Source organism: Bos mutus, chromosome 15, assembly GCF_027580195.1.
Source record: "Bos mutus isolate GX-2022 chromosome 15, NWIPB_WYAK_1.1, whole genome shotgun sequence".
NCBI classification, from domain to species: Eukaryota; Metazoa; Chordata; class Mammalia; order Artiodactyla; family Bovidae; genus Bos; species Bos mutus.
Genome location: NC_091631.1, coordinates 55,340,931 through 55,354,183, shown reverse-complemented (window position 1 = coordinate 55,354,183; position 13,253 = coordinate 55,340,931).

Here is a 13,253-nt window from a genome sequence, read left to right as displayed (position 1 = left end):
CTCCCTCCACCTAACAAGTATTCAGAGGAGAGGAATGCTAGAACCCACTAAGAATGATGGCTTAGAGTCTGCTGTGTTTGCCTGAGACTGTCTCTGGTTCTTCCTTTCTCATTCCCGTCTTATCATTCTCCCTGTCTTGGGCTGCCTGTCTCTTAGGAACTGAAGTCTTCCAGGCTAAATGAAAAGGACTTCTTAAAATATCTAGGATGAGCTGTTCCAGGCTGCCCAACTATAAGGGGTTCATTGCAGAATACCTGAGCTGACACCTTCCCTTGACCCCAGGCTCTTGCATCTCCAGTTTTCAGACCATCCAAGGAGGCTGGATAGAAGGCAGAGCCTTGAGAACTTCCTGTTTGAAAAAGCCTAGAGGCTGAGGAAGCAGGCTTGTCTGGTTTAGATTCCTGGAGCTGCTTCTCACCCAGCTTCCCCAGCAGAAGGAACTCATGAAATATTATCTAACCAGTTGTTGGTTCCTAATATAAGCTGGGATGAGTTTCATCTGCTACTTCCACCTCAGACATGTGTGCTCTTGATATTGTAAAGGATTTTACTTTGTTTTGTTGGTGCGTAGGTTTTCCAGAAAAAAAGCAGGAGACTGTGGGGCTGGAGAGTGGCTCCCATTCACAACGGGCTTCCCAGGTGACGCAGTGGTAAAGAATCCGCCTGCCAATGCAGGAGACATAAGAGGCACTGGTTGGATCCCTGGGTCGGGAAGATCCCCTGCAGGAGGAAATGACGACCCACTCCTGTATTCTTGCCTGGAGAATTCCATGAGCAGAGATGCCTGGTGGGCTACAGTCCAAGGGGTCGCAAAGAGTGGGATATGACTGACCAACTAAACACACACACAAGCACACAATAGTTGCCTTCCGCTGAGAAAAGATTGGGCTAAAGATGTTTATCTTGACCCTGCTTCTCCTGTTTATCCCGACTTTCTCAGGATGGTCCTGGCAGCCTATGCTTGGGAGCCTGATCTTGGGATCAAAGCTGTTTCACTCCATTTTCCACTTGGACTTGCTGGGCCAAGTCATGCAGTCATGGGCCAGTCATGGGTCTCATGTCTCAGGCCAGAGAGACAGAGAAAGAAAGCTGGACGGTCTGGCACTGTCCATGCACCGCTGATCAGTAAGTGGGTGGCTATTGACAAAGTGTCCAACCAAACAGCTACTAAGACACTCATCAACCTATTGATTCCCCATCTCCCCCTCCCCACTCTTCACCCACAATCAATGGAGCAACAGAGCCCAGCATTGAGGCAGCCAATTAACCACCTGGAGAATGAACCGCCACGTGTAACATCCCCTGCTCCACTGGCCATAGCCAATCAGCTCATCGATCCAACAACCAGGCTGTGCTGCCCAGGGATGGGAAACTGAGGCCTGGGGCCGAGAATCCCCTGGTTTTCTCACTCCTGTCCATCAGTATCGATCTTGGGCACCGCCCAAGCAGACCTTTACCCTGACTGGGATATGAGAACACACGGAAGCTCCCACCACCTGTATCTCTCCCAGAATTTCCCTTTTTCCTTCCTCAGCCACTTCTGCTCCTTCCCTCTTTTTCTGTCCTAGGCAGAGAGAGAAAACCAGAAACTACCCATGTCTTTTTTCTCTTATCTTTCTATTTTTATCTTTAATTTATTTTTTTCTTATTTAAGCCAATTGTCTCTTTTTTTAAACTTTTAATTTATATTGGAGTATAGTCAACAATGGTGTGATAGTTTCAGGTGGACAGCAAAGGGACTCAGCCAGACATATACATGTGTCCATTCTCCCCCAAACTCTCCTCCCATCCAGGCTACTGCATAACATTGAGCAGAGTTCCCTGTGCTATTCAGTAGGTCCCTGGTGTTTATCCATTTTTAAATATAGCAACATGTACATGTCCGTCCCCAAATCCCTAACTGTCTCTTCCCCCGGTAACCACAATGTTCCTTCTCGTAAGTCTGTGAATCTGTTTCTATTTTATAAATAAGTTCATTTGTATCATTTCTTTGTAGATTCCACATATAAGTGATATCATATGATATTTCTCATTCTCCACCCAAGTCTTTAAAAACAAATGCTTCTGTGAAGAGCCCAATTCAGTTCAGTTCAGTTGGTCAGTTGTGTCCGACTCTTTGCGACCCCATGGACTGTAGCATGCCAGGCCTCCCTGTCCATCACCAACTCCCAGAGATTATTCAACTCATGTCCATTGAGTCAGTGATGCCATTCAACCATCTCATCCTCTGTCATCCCCTTTTCCCGCCTTCACTCTTTCCCCGCATCAGGGTCTTTTCAAATGAGTCAGTTCTCCGAATCAGGCGGCCAAAGTATTAGAGTTTCAGCTTCAGCATCAGTCCTTTCAATGAATATTCAGGACTGATTTCCTTTAGGATGGACTGGTTGGATCTCCTTGCAGTCCAAGGGACTCTCAAAAGTGTCCTTCAACACCACAGTTCAAAAGCATCAGTTCTTCCGCGCTCAGCTTTCTTTATAGTCCAACTCTCACATCCCTTAATGACTACTGGAAAAACCATAGCCTTGACTAGACAGGTTCTCTATGGCTCATCTCCACTCCTCTGCTGCAGCCTTCTCCACTCACCTACCAACAGTCCCAGTTCTCACCTCCTTTCCCATCCGCACTGCTTTCCAAACCTGTCATTTCTACTCAAAAGATTGCCTTAAAGGACTTGAAAGCGCCCAGCCTGGGCGACCCAGCCCTGTCTAGGGCTCCAAGCTGTGGAGCTCACCGCTGCATCTCAGCGAGGCTGCCTTTCCCGAGCGGCGGGGTTCATCTGCGCTCCACGACCCCAGCCCCCCTCCCCCCACCCATCCCCGCAAGAGTGGACATTCCGCAGCTCAGGCGAGGGTCCAGGCGAGCAGCAAAACCCAGAGTCAGGGTTTGGGCTTAGGGGAGATTCCGCTCAGAGACCGGGAGGGGGAGGGGGAGGGGGAGGGCGCGCCCTCGGAGAGGTGTGGTTCCGCACTCCGCAGCCACATCCCCGTCCTCAGCACCCGCCCCGCCCCCACCAGACTCTGAATCAATACATTTTGAATCTAATCTAATAACAGAGATTTAACGAGGGGATAATGCTTGTGGAGCGGCCGGGCGCTTTGTCTCTTCTTGCAAGCGGCAGCTGGGGCCCATTATCTGGGGACAATGCCCCATGCTAATCACTCCTCTCTCCTCCCAGGGTTTGCAGGGAGGGTGTTGGGCAAGAGAGGGCAGCTCCTCCCCTGATTGGAGGGGAGTGGAGGGGTGGGAGAGGGGGGAAGACGTCGAGAAGGGTCTGGCCGGGGCCCCTCTCAATTGTCTTGGCCTGACACCAGCCCAATGGCCTGGTCCCCACACTGTCCATCCCGAGTAGTCATGGCTGGAACCCGAACAGCGCGCACAAACAGCGGATAATTACCTATCAGCTGCAGTACCAGGGGCTGGGAGTTGGGTGGGTTTTGTTGATTTTTTTTTTCTTTCCTCTAACTTGGTCCTCTATAATTTGAGCTCTCCCATTAAGGCCTGTGATTGGCCGGCCCTGACTGTCACGGTTAGAGAATTAAACTCTGCTTTTAGAGACCAAGAATACCCTTCTCTGAGACAGAAGCCTGTCCACATGCTCTCTCTCTCCTATCTGGGACCTTCTATCTGGACTTGACCTGAAGGAAGATGAGTGAAGTTTAGACTGCAGGAGAAACTTCCTGAGAGCCATATTCCTGACATGCATGAGACTGGGAGTCTGAAAGGGAAGAATGGAACCTCGTTTCCTAGAAGCCTTTGAAGAGAGACCTTTATCTAGGTTGGGAAGGGGCAAACCAGGGAGAAAACTGCATCATTTTTCTGTCAGAGCTCAAGTTGGGAGAGACCCAGAGCCAGGACACCAGAAGTGTGGTCGCCCAATTCCTTTTGCTGTATATTTATTTGGTACAATATGAACATGCTATGTGGAGTGGACTACCCCACGCTCACTGTGAGACCTTGGACAGGCACTTCACTCCTCTGTGCCTCAATCTTCTCATCTGAAAAATGGGCCCACATTAGTACTGGCTCATAGGGGCTGTGGAGAAAGCTGATTTTCACACTCCCAGCTTGGTGAAAAAGCCCAGGGAGGTCGTGAGGCTGGAGTAGAGGGATGTTGAGTGGCATATAGACCCTTCCTTGATCTGCTCACATCACATTCTGAATGGGTGAGAACTTCTCCCATTTCCTGTTGTCTCCATTTTAGAAATGGGCAGGAAAAAGTGAGCTGGCCACTCACTCACTCTAAGGCCAGCTCTGTCCACACCAGGCTGAATCCACATCTCTATGTCCTGTTCCTTCCTGTCCCTTTTTCTCCATTACCCCCTCTGCCTTGCCCTTGAGCACTCCAAGGCTCCTTTGTACAGAGTTCCTTCCTAAAACCACAGCTTCAAGTTCTCTGGGAAAGCCTGTGGATAGTGGGCAACACTTGGGTGGATTATCCTGATTCGAGTTGGATCTTTTCTTTTCAATTCCACCTCCTGTGTCCCTGTCTGCAAAGATAACTAGATTCTTGGCAGAGGGACACAACATGAGTAAGACAGTCGGAATCATGGGAACCTAGGATTCACTTCCATGTGCCCTGAAGAACCCCCCACTCAAAGCTCAGAAAGAAGTACCATCCTACAGGGCCTGGTGTGAGACTTCAGCCAAGAGCAGCCACAACCCTGTCCTTCTAGACTCTGTCCACAAGGTGGCGGCAAAGTCCAGAAGTTCTATGGAGGGGCCTACGAAACACTTTTTGCCCCCACTTCCCCCCACTTCCCCCCAAATGCCCCATCTCCTCTGGAGTCTCTGAGTCACCTCTTCTCAAGGCAAGCCCCTTCCTTTTGGCCAGCACCAAGGATCATGTTTCAGAGAGCTCGGTGCCCTGTTCTGATGCTCTGGGCAGAGGCTGTGCCCATACTGATCCCTCAGCAGCAGCCTCTTTTGTTTCTGTGCTCCGGCCTCGAGCCCACACCAAGCTGCGCATCTAGTTTATTTCCCCCTTTCTGCTTGTGTGATGAAGATATCGGTACCTCGTGGTGAAAGGAGCCGTTTTAGCTAAAACCCGTACACACACAGGTCCGTGAAGGACTCCCCACGTTTCTCTTCTGCCCATGTCTCTAGGGCCCCAACTCCAGCCCACATCACACAGGCTCTGAGATGATCCTCGATGGTCCTAGGAAGAGAAAAGTGAGAGTGAGGGGCTGCCCAGAGCAGGAGCCGGGAAGGTGGGGGTGGGGGTGGAGGTCAGTAGTTAGAGAAGGTGCACCCTGGGAGACACTCATCCAAGGCTCTGGGGTAAGAACCAGAGATGATATTGGTCCTGAGCAGAGTTAATGGCATGACTTCTTCACCCATCCCAGGACAACAACCATAACTTTTTGCTCTTGCAGCATGCTAGCTGTATGCATTAGTCTGCTGCTGCTGCTGTAACAAATTACCAATTTATTTATTCATTTCCCTTGTGGATTCTTTTTAAAATTAATTTTTATTGTAATATAGATGCTTTACAATGCTGTGTTAGTCTCTGCTGTACAGCAAAGTGGATCCCCTACACATGTACATATATCCCTTCTTTTTTGGATTTCCTTGCCATTAGGTCACCACAGAGCACTGGAGTTCCCTGAGCTGTACCACAGGTTCCCATTAGTTACCTAGTTTATACACAGCATCAACAGTGTATATACGTCAGTCCCCATCTCCAATTCATCCCACTCCCTTTCCCCCACTTGGTGTCAATACATTTATTCTCTATGTCTGTATCTCTGTTTCTGTTTTGCAAATAACAAATTGCCGATTTAAAAACACAAATTTCTTATCTTACAGTCCAAAGTGGATTGGCAGGGCTCTGCTCTTCCTGGAAGTTCCAGGAGAGACTGTGTTTTCTTGCCTTTTCTGTAGTCTACTGCTAAGTCACTACAGTCATGTCCAATTTTGTGCGACCCCATAGACGGAAGCCCACCAGGCTTCCCCCATCCCTGGGATTCTCCAGGCAAGAACACTGGAGTGGGTTGCCATTTCCTTCTCCAATGCATGAAAGTGAAAAGTGAAAGGGAAGTCGCTCAGTCATGTCTGACTCTTAGCGACCCCATGGACTGCAGCCTACCAGGCTCTTCCGTCCATGGGATTTTCCAGGCAAGAGTAGTGGAGTGGGGTGCCATTGCCTAGAGGTAGCCTCTATTCCTTGGCTCATGGCCCCTTTCCCAGACTCAAAGCCAGGAGTATACTATCTTTCAGATCTCTCTTTCTTATGTCTCTCTCTGTTTTGCCTCCCTCTTCACTTATAATGACCTTTGTGAATCTGATGGGCTCACCCAGATGATCCAGAATTAAGTCCCACCTCAAGATCTTTAAATTAATCACATCTGCAAAGACCCTTTGACTTGTAATGCAACATAATCACAGGTTCTGGGTGTTAGGAAGAAGTTATCTGTGGGGCGGGGGGGTGGGGCGGGGCATCATTCTGCCATTTTTAAAGTCTTTATTGAATCTGTTACAATATTGTTTCTGTTTTATGTTTTGGTTTTATGGCCGAGAAACATGTGGGATCTTAGTTCCGTGACCAGGAATTGAACCTACACCCCCAGCATTGGAAGGCGAAGTCTTAACCATGGGACCACCTAGGCAGTCGCCTTAGGGCTTCTTGAGGCAACAGGTGTTAAACATAGAATGGGGCGCAAAATCACCTCCCTACTAAGACTTTCATAGAGACAAACACCCCCTTCTCCTGATCTGCCCTCTTTGAGACCGTAGTACAGGCAGGGGGGTGGATAGAACAGCCCCTGGAGGACCTTCCGAGGTTAGGGGCCAGGAAATGGTGCCTTTCCGCTTGGTGACACTTCATCACGGCCCGAGGTGCCAGCTCTGTGCTCTCTCCTTTTCTCTTTGCTGGCATATCCACCCCTTGTCCTTTCCACCCAAGGACTCATCTTTCTGCTCTCACTCGTGAAACTCGAATCTAGCCACCAGATGGGTGTGTCACTGGGCTTCAAATCCCCACGAGAAGATCCCCCTTCTAAAGTCACGTGAAGGTGAGCGGTGTGTTTCTCTCCCTGCTTTGGCCTCACTCAGTGTGTCTCTTTCGACACCCATCCTGTTTCTTTACTCTCTCCAGGACTGTAATTCATTTATTTATTTTCGGGTGATTTCTTTAGCATTTATCCTGACTCCCAGCCCGTAAGGTCCCCAAGGCAGGTTATTTCTCATCTTGTTGACCACTCACCCAGGGCTGGCACATAGTCCATGCTTGGCATTTAGAGGGCAAATGAGTGAATGAGCTATGGTTGGAGAAAGAGACGCCTGGTGTGCAAAGGGGAGCCCTTATCTGCAACCCCTTCTCTAATCTACTCTTCACCTCCCCGTCAATGCCAGTTGGGGTGGGGAGCAGGGAGTAAGGTAGAAGAGAGACCCAGGCAGCCAAAACAGCACTGGGGAATCTGGAGGTGGGGAATGAAGAGAGTGAAGCACTTTCCCCCAGCACCTCCATGCTGTGCCATAGTCGGTTTGGGGCTGTAGCAGCCAAAATCTGTGAGCTCCCATAGCCCAGACTCAGGCAGAAGGTGGGGAGGCCCCCCTAGGGTAAAGCAATTGGAGATTCATTCCCTATGGACCGAGAAACTCCAAGATGAGAACAGCAAGACAATTAAGGGAGGAGGCTGGGCCCTTCCCAGACCACATATTTCTCATTCTCAAAGTCAGGAGACCTCTCTGACCACACATGTGTGGAAAGGCTCCTTGGAGGTGAAAGGTGAGCTACCCACAGACCTTAGCGGTAGGCTCCATCTTGGCTAAGAGATGGGCGCACACAATTGGAAGGATCCTGAGATATACCAAATACGGACTGTGACCCAGGGAAATCAAAATGATTGGCCAAAGAAAAACCAGAAGAAATGCCTCATATAAGTGATTTAAACTACCACTAGGGCGTGACTCAGGGTCTCTCCGTCTGAGTCTGCCTGTGTGCCTATCCACATGTACTGTACTCTTTTTTCCTCTTAATAAATACTTTGCTTGCTTCACTACTTTCCATTTTTGTGGAAATTCTTTTTTGCAAAGCCAAAGGGCCAAGCCCTTGTCACTGACCACTGGTCTAGGAGTTAGGATCTGGTGCTTTCACCGCGGTTAACTGGGCCTCAGTCTCCGGCTGGGAACCCAAGCCCCGCTCCAAGCTGTTGCAGGCTGAGGGCACCCGAGATCAGGACTGTCTGCCTCTTACTCAGCTCTGTGTCTCCAGGACCAGACCTGTACCAGGCTCAGGGCGGGAGCTCAATATTCGAATGAATGAAGGGGCTGGTGATGTGGATTCCATGTGAGTCCCCTTCTGCCAGGATGATCTTGTAATTACCAGCCAGACCAGAGCGTTTCTGTACTGGAAATGGAGGCACAATTAATTATGGAGCCCCTGGTGGGCTACAGTCCATGGGGTCACAAAGAGCTGGACACGACTGAGCGACTAAGCACAGCACGCGTATCAAGGTCACAGATGTGGAGCCCTGTACCAAGGTCACAGGATAAAAGTCTCTGGAACTGACCAAGCCCCATAGCAACTGTTGCCATGAGCCTTGGATCTAAACCAGCCAGTTCCCTGACCCCATATTAGGTAATATGCCCACCCTATAGCATCCTAACCACCACTTAATGCCACTGTTCCAGTAGGAATTGTCTCTGTCTTGAAGCTATAAAAATTGGCTACTAGCCTGTGAAAGGGTTTGGCTCTCCCTTGAGCCAGCCCGCTATTCTAACAGCATCTCCCTCTCTAATAAACTTTATTCTCCTCTCATTCTGCCTCATGTGTGGGAATTCTTTTCCAACCTGCACGCAGACCATGACATTAATAATTGCATATGGGCTGTCCCGAGCAGGCGGCGTGCAGGCAGCTTACTCCCCTTTTCTGGTCCCCTGGTCCTCTGCCAAGGCTGAGACCTAAGCCGGCTGGTTGGCTGCGAGAGCCTCCACGCCGGCAGTTTTGAGAGCCTCCACGCCGGCAGTTTTGAGAGTTGAGCCATCGTGGGCTGGGGGAGGGGAGCGGAGGCCTCCGCACTGCCCTCTGTCCATTCCGGGGTCATGGTTTCCCTCCTGAGGTTGGTCTCAGAGGTTGGAAGGATTTCCTGTGGGGGGGTCACAGGTCAAATGCCGCATGTCCTCAGTAGAGCTAGCTGCAAGGAGTCCTCCCTGGGCCTCTGCCCCCCTGCCCCCAGGAAGAAGGATGGGCTGATTCTGGAGCAGGAAGTGGGGGGGGGGGCGGGGCTGGGAGGCAGGCAGGGAGGGGCTCTGAGGCTCCCATTCCCTGCACCCCCCTCATCCGAAGGACAGGGTCCTGGGGGTCCCTCCCCCTCAGAGATGCTTGAGCTTGAACGTGGGGGTGGGGTGCACTGTGGAGCGGGCACTGCTAGCAGGAGATGTGCCCCATGGGGTTGAAAGTTGGGGCTGGATTGACAAGGAATCCCAAGGCAAACCACTGTCTTAAAAGTTTACTTTTTGTTAATAATCCCTTTTGTGGAGGAGGAAACCCATATGCCCTCCTGCAGAGTAGAGAGAAAGGGCAATTGTATTGCTAAAGGGGAAAATGGATTTGGGCCTTTCCCTAGCTTCCTGACAGTTCTCTGGGGCTTCCCCAGAGTTTGGGAGGAAAGCAGAAATCCCCGGGGCCAGCCCACTTTTAAGCAGTAGCACCTGTAAGGGGCCTGGTATAAGTGAACTGGTGGGAAAGGGGATGGAGGAGAGAGGTCCAACCCCGTAGGTCTGCTGTGGTGCACGCAGGGTTTGGGACCAGCCGGACCATCCCCTGCAGGCACCTGGGCCCCAGCTTCATGGGGTGGCTGTGCCGGGCTGCACGGCTTGTGCACCGTACAACCCCAGAAGGAACACTTACACAGACCTCAAGAACCACTCAGGAAGCTCTGATCCTGGGCCTTTTACACATGCTAGTCCCCCTGCCTAGGATGTCATCCTGGCAAGTCCCTACCCATCCCAAGATGCAGTTCAGTTGTCATCTTCTCTGAGAGTTCTGAGTGTCCATAACACCCGCGCACACCCCTGTCCCACAGCATATCACATGGGAATGGCAGTGATCGCCACCATTCCCAGAATCTTGGCCTTCGCCCCTCCACCTTCCTAACACAGTGCCTGGAATGTGGGGCACTGTCGGACAGCGCTGCAGCTGGGAGGGCCCGGGAGGTCACTACGCACTCTTTCCTTCTGAAAAACCTGCTGTGGTCCAGGGTGGCGAAGTGACCTGTCCCGGTGACTCAAGTTCTCTGCAGCTGTGAGTGAGCAGCGACCGGTCCCTTAGTACTGGGGGCAGGACCGCCTTGCAGGAATGTCAGTGGTCCTTCCTCTGAGATCGCTTGGGGCCCCAACCCTCTCTCTGGCAGAGCACTCCCTCCTGTCCTTGACCCCTCTCCCTCTCACTTTCCAACGATGGCTATTTTAAAGGTTATTTTGACTCTCTCCGCTGTAATAAGAAACTAGCAATTAACTATTGCAAGGATGCTTTACAATCGCATGGAAGCCCCTTTCATCCACTTTGCTTTAAATGGTTATATCTTTTATCCCTAGTTTTCAGGAATATAAAACTTTACAGCATTTGCTGCAAACCTTCATACTTTGCTTCGCAGTTTATTGCTCCCTCTGTAGATATATCTTTCACATAAATAAGACTTTCATCTGTACAGTACTGGGCTTGGGCCACTGTGGCTCTGCACTTTCATCAGTGGGACCCAGCCTTGGACGCAAGGTGATTGATGCCACGTCACTGGCCTGGTTGGCCTCCCCTGGTCCCTTGTCCTCTAATCAGGGCTGGATGGGCAGCCCGGCCTCAAAGGAGGGCATGGACCCCAGGGAGAGGGAGACATGATGGGAATCCCTTAGGGGGTGCTACCCATCCCCCTGTTCCTGATCTGAGGTTTGCTTCCTGGAAGAAACCAGCCAAGAGTGTCCTGGCCTCTGCCCTGGGTAAGGAATCTTCCCTGAAGGCAGCCAGGAAGCAGCAGAGGCAGCTCAGTCAGAGCTCCCCAAGGCACGCCCGGAGCAGAGCACACACCTAGTTCTTGGCCAGCCCTGGCCCTCCGGAGGCCAGCCTGAAGAGCCTCTCTGAGCAGAGGCTCCATCTAGAAAAGCCATGGTGGCAGAGAGGACCACACAGCCGGTACTGTCCCCAGGTGAATTCTCCAAGTTGGAACTGTTTAATCTGTTTTTTTATTCTGGAGTGTTTGGATCAACTGCAAAAATAAACGGCACCTCCTAGGGCGGCCGTGAGAATGCCCCATCCCTGGGCTGCACCGAGGGTAATTGATCAAGGGCTCCAGATGCAGCTCTGAAATCCCCAGGTGGGGGTGGGGGGAGGAGGAGGCTGGTGTCGAGGCCACACCTCCCAGGGACTGCTCCAGACCAGGGACGGATCCTGGCAGGGATGCTAAGAAAGACCTGTTCCTGGGAGACGGGGACCCCTCTGATGAGCGACCAGCTATAGGACTCCCCGACAGCCTTGCCAAAGCTTTTCTCCACTGCACGCAGTCCAGGAAGACTCCTTCCCTCGTTCCTTCTCTCTCCTTCACTTCAGACCAAACTTACCACCTAGCAGTCTGACAGCTCTCCTTACCTTCCCTGTCTCCCTCTCCAGACCCCATCACAGGCATTCCTTAGTAAAATGCTTGTCCATTTAATTCCACATGGGCATCTGATTCTTAGAGGCCCAGGACTGGCACACCTCTCATTTACATAAGAAGAGAAAGTTGTATATATCAGTGTCGCCTATGGAGATTCTGTGCAGAACTTGTTTATGCAGTAGCTGCTGGAAAGACAGGTAGACAAGTGGAAAGATGTGTGTATGTTTATATGCAATGCTAGAAGCAAGTGTTTCTCTAGGTATAGACATATGTAGGTGGGTATAAGTTGAAGGCTATAAATATACTTTTTTTAAAAGACATTTTAGAGCAGTTTTAGATTCATGGTGAAATTAAGTGGAAGGCACAGATTTTCCATGTACCCCTCTAACCACCCCCAGACATAGCCTTTCCCATGATCAACATCCCCCATCAGATTGGTATGTTTGTTACAAATGATGAACTCACACTGGCACATCCGTCACCCACAGCCCGTAGTTTGCATCAGGCTTCACTCTTGCTGCTGCACCTTCTATGGGTTTGGACAGACATATCCATCACTAAATGTCCTGCAGAGTAGATTCACTGTCCAAAAACACCCTCAGCGCTCTGCCTGTTCCTCCCCCGCACCCCCATCCCTCCACAAGCCCTGGCAACACTGATCTTTTAATGTGTCCATAGTTTTGCCTTTTCCAGAATGTCATATAGATGGAATCATACAATATAAATATACCTTTAAAACTCCAGTACTCTTGCCTGGAAAATCCCATGGGCGGAGGAGCCTGGAAGGCCGCAGTCCGTGGGGTCGCTAAGAGTCGGACATGACTGAGCGACTTCACTTTTAAAACTGTACTCATCCAACACTTGGGAATCAACTGTCAGTTGGCCCGACGATGTGATGTGTAGAGAGAGTGTAGCCATAATAACAATTCCATACGCCTGTTTTTATTTATACAATGATCTCAGATCTCACAACAATCCTGTGAAAGGTGCAGTTGCTATCTCTGTTTCACGGCTGTGACAATGGGGGCTGAGAGAGGTCTTCCAGTAGCAAACGCCAGAACATGGACTTGTCTCTAGATCGCTATGTGTATACGTGAAGCTACACAATAAATGTGCAGAGAGAGAAGTAGGTGGAGAGGGATGGTCCATAGGCACATCTGAAATATGGGGAGACAGGTGTGTGGACCAGCAAATACATGAGGAAATATGTACTAAGCTTTCCCCCACAATCACGACCTCTTATCTGTAACTCAGAGCTCAGGATGTGGCTGGGTTTGAACTTGAGCTCAGAACACTGAGTTCTGTCTTGGTAAACCTGTTTTCACTGCTCAGCAGTAAATCAAAACCCACTGCCCCCTCTTATCACTCACCTAGTTACCTGGATTCCAGGAAAACCAGCCAATTCTAGGAATTGACTATTTGTGCTGGAGGTGGGGCCTGGGACTGCCGTTGACAGGTTTGATCGTGAGGAAAGCAGACTCAAGCCAAGCCAGTAGGTTGAGAAGGCAGAGCAGAAAGATGGAAAGGGTCTGTCATGGGCTGCAGATGTAATTAGTTAAGGTCATACTCAAGTAGGATGCGCCTTTAATCCAATCTGCCTGGTGTCCTTGTAAGAAGAAGACACAGAAAGAAGACGGCCATGTGACGATGGAGGCAGAGACTGGTGTC